Source organism: Carettochelys insculpta, chromosome 9, assembly GCF_033958435.1.
Source record: "Carettochelys insculpta isolate YL-2023 chromosome 9, ASM3395843v1, whole genome shotgun sequence".
Classification (NCBI taxonomy): Eukaryota; Metazoa; Chordata; order Testudines; family Carettochelyidae; genus Carettochelys; species Carettochelys insculpta.
The window spans coordinates 33,851,374-33,857,886 of NC_134145.1; positions in this window are offsets into that span (position 1 = coordinate 33,851,374).

Consider the following 6,513-nt stretch of genomic DNA (forward strand, 5'->3'; position numbering starts at 1 on the left):
GTAGGCAAGGGCAACAATAAGGAGGAAATTGTAGATGTGGAGGAGGAGGAGGAGGAGGAAGAAAATGCTCAGCAGGCAAGCAGAGGAGCTGATGTCATTGACAGGAGCTTTTCTTAACTGTGGAGCCAATCGCATCCCAGGACTTATTGCTGCCAGACCCTGATAGCAAGGAGGCCATTTCTGTTGAGTTCACTGTAGTCATGCTGTAGTGGGTAAATGGAATTGGGTTTTATTTGTTTTATCTGCCCTAAGGGTATCATGGTGGTCACTCTGCCAACAGAGCAGGGGCTTCCCAGAAAAGTTTTTTAACGTGTCTGGAGAAAGAGCAGGAATCTTCCATACACATTTCTACAAATTTCTCAGACTTACTCTGCTCAAAAGGTTTCTGGGGAAGCCTACCTTATTCTGTCTTCCGCAGTAGGACATCTTTCCATGCCACGGCAGCAGAAAGTGATCTGACATCATTGCAGCACAAGGTCCAGGTTTCTGGGCCCATTCAGTCAGCATCCTCTCCTTATGCTCTGTGATTCAGAGAAGGCTGGTGATACAGGTGGCAACCTGGATGAAATAGTGGTACCTTTCTGATAACTCTGAGGCAATCCATCTCTGTTTTCTCATCCCCACTGTGATGGAGTGGGGGTAGTGCATGTGTGAGACTCAGGCTGGATATGTGTGAGACAGGCAGAGCAGCTCCCAGCAGCTAAGGATGACCCCTGGGCTGTAACCTAAGCTGGCAGGTAACACCTCTGCCCTGAACAAAGAGCAGAGAGGAGCCGAGCAGGGTTTTGAATCCAGGGCGGCAGTTAGAAGCTGGGAGGAGAGGGAGCTGGAAGGCAGCCAGCTTGGTGATGGGGAAGCTACAGCCCAGAGGGGCACCCCTCGGGCTCCTCTCCCCAGGATCGGTTGGAATGACTGTCTCTGATGGCTGCACTGGCTCTTCTGTGAGAAACTGTGCCTCTGTCATCACTCCTGCCTGCGGACAGGGTGCAGTGCTTGGGGACCCCTGAACCCCATCACACCAACAAATTATGACCTCAGGTTTGCTGCTGTGCTTGCAAACAGTTTAAAGAGGTTATCCTAGAGAACAGGTCCTCCTCACACCTCACAGGTCCTTGTGTTGCAGTCTGCCAGCCGCAGGCAGGTGGCCACCACACACTGTTCATGTGAGCCCTTGCAAACCTGCTTGCCCCCACCTCCTTGCAGGGCCCCTCATGAATGCAGTCCCTGCTTTGCAAATGCACAGATCTAAAGACAGCCATGAGGGCTGTACTTTGAAAGCACTCTGTCACGCACATTTTGAAAGCAGAGACAAAAGAGCCAGAGCCCCAACCTGTTGCTTACCATGCCTGCCACCAAACCGAGTCCAGCTGGCCTGTGCTGTGTTGTATCTTCTTACCTGCCTGTTAGGCACTTAAATGATATATTTGGCCTTGTACATAAACATATGCCTTTTGTGAAGAACTCTTGTTTTGTGAAGAACACGACTTCATTCACTGTAAAAGAATTAACCGTCTGTGTTTTACAATGTATCTTCTCTAAAGACTGTCTACTCTTGTTCTTTTTCCCAATGCAGCTGCAACAGTTGCTCTGCTACCCACTCCCCCAGATCCTCCATCACTTCAGCTATCACAGATCAGGAGGCTTAAGAAATGTACATGGGATGAAAATGCAATGTGACTGCACTGACAGGGCACGATTCAATGCACAGAGGAGAACAATGTCACAGATCATGTGCCCCAATCTAGAGGGAATTCAAGTGTAAAATGCAGGATGAGGTATTGGGGCTCATGGGGCAGCAAACAGAGCTGACGAGGACCCTGGTAGAAGGGCAGGAAAAGCACCTAAAGCACAGAGTCCCCCTGCACCCTGTGATACACTACCTGCCCTCCTCACCAATTTTCATAGCCTCCTCTCCCAGGTGCTCTAAAATGCACAGGGTTGGGGGCAGGAGGCAGAGAGTGGGAGTCACAGACAGCCCTTCACTCAACTCCTGGGAATTGGGATTGTAATTAAACACTTGCCCTTGCATCCTAACACCACCCCCACCGACCTGTCAGAGCTCCAGCCAGCAACTCCTCTTCTGTCTGTTCCCTGTGTTTGTGAAGTTTTGCAGCCACTGGTCATTGTCATGAACTTGGTTAATTATGGAGTCCCATCAATCTGTGCCTGTCTTACAGGAGCAGAATCAACATTCCACTGTACCAACTACTGCCAGCATATATCAGTTGCTCCACTCAATGGGTTCCTGCATGTCTGTGTTTGTGGTCACCTCACATTTTTCCTTGCTCTGGCGGCTCCTGCTTGGCTCCAGAAAAAGAGCAGCAAAATGTGCAAGGTGCTTGCAATACCTGCCACAGCAGTTTGCAGCTCAGCAGGGTACATGCTTGACATATTATGGCATCTGCATGGATAACCAGGGAAGAAAGCACACCAAAAGATTGTCTGCCATTGCTTTCAAGCAGGGAGGGAGGGAGGAGATAATTGCATTATGGGAGGCCGATAACATGAAACCAGAACCAGCCATTACAATGTCTGGGTCCCATCAGGCACTGGGAGCAAAACCCAGAATGCAAAGGGGCTCAGGAACTGTGGGATGGCTACCCATAGTGCACCCATGCTACTGAGGATGCACTACATCGACCTAATGTTCCCAGTAAGGACAAGCTCCTTCAACTTTGATAAGTCAGGTGGTATAAGCTCAACCTTTCTAAATTCAACCTATTCTGCTAGTGTAGACATATCCTGAGAGATCCATGGTGTTATTTGGTCCCGGCACTGTTTTCTTTTATGGAACAAAGAAAAATAGTAGCTCAAAATGATTTTTTGCACATCTAATTCATCAAAACAAAAGGCAGTCAAGTAGCACTTTAAAGACTAGCAAAATAATTTATTAGGTGAGCTTTCGTGGGACAGACCCACTTCATTAAATATTTAAATATTGAGTCTGTTCTGGTCTGGCTATGGTGTGAAGAAGTGGGTCTGTCCCACGAAAGCTCACCTAATAAACTATTTTGCTAGTCTTTAAAGTGCTACTTGACTGCTTTTTGTTTTGATAGTATATAGACTAGCACAGCTTACTCTCTGTTATTATATACAGCCTGATAACATGCTGACAGCCCACAAGATTAACATACAGAGTTCAGAGCTCTGAGAGCTATTGCTTGGGGCTTTCTACAACAAAGCATCAGTTTACACTTTTCACATTATACTTTCAAGGCTAAATGCTTTTCTTTATGGAAAAAAAAACCAAACAGATTCTGAGGAACCTGAACATGCTAGGCCAGATACCTAACTACACCATCCAGGTGCTCTTTTACAAGCTACTGTCTAAGAATTTGAAGAGAGACCTCCATTGCCACAGTAGAACATTTAAGTTTGAAGGAGCAGATCAACTGAAGAGCAATTTTAGCTCCGAAAAACAAAACAAAACACAACAAAAAACCCACAGACTGCAGTACTGGATTTGAAGTACGTATGCTCTAAATAACCCATCCAACTTCCATAAATTCATGAAGCAGCCTGAGATTAGATCCCAGTTATCAGTAGTTCTCAACCTTTCCAAAGGACTGTATCCCTTTCAGGAGGCTGATTTGTCTTGCATACCAAAGGTATCATTTCACTTAAAAAGTCCTTATGAAATCAGACATAAAAATACAAAAATGTCACAACATGCTATTAATGAAAAATGGCTTACTTTCTCATTTTTACCGTATAATTGTAAAATAAATAATAATTCCCAGGTTGAAAAATGCTGATATGGTACAAGAAGTCCTGCGGCACCTTATAGATTAACAAATTTATTGGAACATAATTTTTCGTGGGAAAAGACCCACTTCATCAGATGCAAGCCCACGAAAGCTTATGCTCCAATAAATCTGTTAGTCTATAAGGTGCCACAGGACTTCTTGATTTTGTGGATACAGACTAACACAGCTACCCCCTCTAATATTGATATAGTACATACAGCAATATAAAAAAGTCATTGGGTGCATCTGAACTAGGCACTAAGTTCGAGGTTAACGTGAAATTTAGGCACTACTTTGAACTAGCCTACACAGAGTCTACACGTTTTCCCTTAGTTGAAGTTACACATGTTTGAGTTTGAGTCTACATGTGTTTCCCCAATTTCGAAGTTCATACTCCATTCCCAGAATTTAACTTCCAAGTAGGGTGTGTGTAGAAGCTCAATGTTGAAGTCTGTTACTTGGAAGTTGTACTTCAAAGTAAGCAACTTCAAAGTTATTTTTGTAGTGTAGACCCAGCCATTTTCTGTATGAAATTTTAGTTGGTACAGGTTGAACCTCTCTAAGGCACCACCCTTGGGACCTGATTGGTGCTGGATGAGAGAATTTGCCAGACTACAGGAAGTCAAAATTGTCTTGCAGCATTAGCAACCCTTCCACTACTTACTGGGCTCTTAGAAGACATTAAGTGTTAAATTCCAGCTAAATAACATCACATAACACTGACAGCCAGGACTGGTGATTAGAAACAAACTTTATAGGACCAGGGGAAACTTGGCCACACCCATGATAAGTGGTCATCCAGCTAACTAAAATCATGCCGGATTATGGATGTTGCTGGACAAGAGAGTTCCAGATTAGAGAGGTCCAGCGTCTACTGTCTTTGGTAGTGCTTTTCATGTAGCCTTTTGTAAAATTAGGCTTACATCTGGATGAGTTGATGTACCCCTTGCAAGATCTCTGCACTCGCCCAATTGTACACATACCCCTGTGTGATGGAGTGGGGGGAGTGCAAATGCGAGACTCAGGCTGGATGTGAGAGACAAGCAGAACAGCTCCCAGTGGCTAAGGATGACCCTGGGGCTACAACTGGCAGGTAACACCTCTGCCCTGAACAAAGAGCAGGGAGGAACCAAGCTGGTTTTTTAGAATCGGGGGCGGCAGTTAGAGGCTAGGGGAAGAGAGAGGGAAGGCAGCCAGCCTGAGGAGGGGGGAAAGCTACACCCCAGAGGGGCACCCCTCGGGGTCTTCTCCCCAGGACGGGTTGGAAGGACTGTCTCTGACTGCTGTACTGACACTTCTGTGAGAAACTGGGCATCTGTTGCCTAATAAACCTCCTGTTGTACCTGCTGAGTGAGAGTCACCCCTGCCAGCAGACGGGGTGCAGTGCAGGGGGACCCCTGAACCCCATCACACCCTGGTTGAGAACCACTGTCATGTAATACTGTAGATACAGTTGTGCATTATAGAAATATATCATAAAACACAGCTCCTGAAATAATTGAGACAGAATTATACAATTCAAGAAAGCCAAACTTCACACATTCTAATACTGCCTCTTCCATCTATGAAATAGTCTGAAATATCAAAACTGATTTTTCAAACTACAGATGGTGCACTTTTCTCTCCTTTCTTGCTGTGCCCCCTCACCCCAGCAGAAGTAGGCAAACTTTCAACATTGCTCATAGTGGTACATGATGCTCTTTTGGTTCTGCTTTGCTCAGTTCCTCCTCCTTAATTTCAGACTCCCCTCCTGACCTGCTGTTAGTGACATCCAAATCAAACGCTTGCTCACTGGCTCCAAACCTCTCCAGTTTCTCTGAAACAGAGTCACTCTTCAGGAAGCTACCTGGTGCTTCTGTTATACTTGTTTCACTTGCAACCTTCCTCAAAGCCACTTCTGCCTTGCAAGTGGGCATCAGCTGGCTGCAATATCTTCCACAGACTGTCCATGGCTTAACATCGAGGTCAATGTCTGCATATATAGATAGGAGAAAGAGAGGTAGCCATGCTGAACTGTACTAAATTGAGTGTCATTAGTAAAACCGATGCTAGAGACTAGCTTGAAATTCCCAGTTAAGAGCCCCAATTTGGTTGGAGGTATGCAGGTTGAAATGTTCACTGAAGGCATTGACTCAGATTAATGGGGGCAGGCAGGAGGTTGACAGCTGTTGTGAGCTTGCAGGCACCATGTCAAGGGAGGGGCTGCTCCATGCCCCCAGGCAGGGTGGGGCCAGAGCAGCCAGACCTCAGCAATGCCCAGAGCACTGCATCTGCTTCCAGCCATCAGAGCTGATTTAAAGGGGCCAGGGCTCCGGATGACACAGGAGCAGAGCTCACAACTGGAAACCCCACACTCCTTTGAATCTCCAAGCCCCAGAGCAGCTGTCCCCTTTGCCCTCCCTGTCAGAGGGCTTTGGGATGAAAGTGACTGAGCAATCTCATTTACTGAGCTGCGACCTAACACTGTTAACTCTTGGCCTGATTCCATGTGAGCACAGTCTGTTTACTGACAGCCCACATTCAGATTTTATTGAGGGAGTGACCAGAGGATTAGCCACTACAGGGATCTTACGGTCATACCCCACCTGCCCCTCACAGAAGCATTGCCTTAGTAGGGTCTCTCAAATATGTCTTGGGCATATGCTAATCAGGGCCACCAATGGAAGGGGTGGAGGGCAGGGACAAAGGGGGCAGCTGCCCAAAGACCCGGTGATACAAAATGGCCTGGGGATCCTGGCCACCACTACTACAGCAGTGGTGGCAGCCG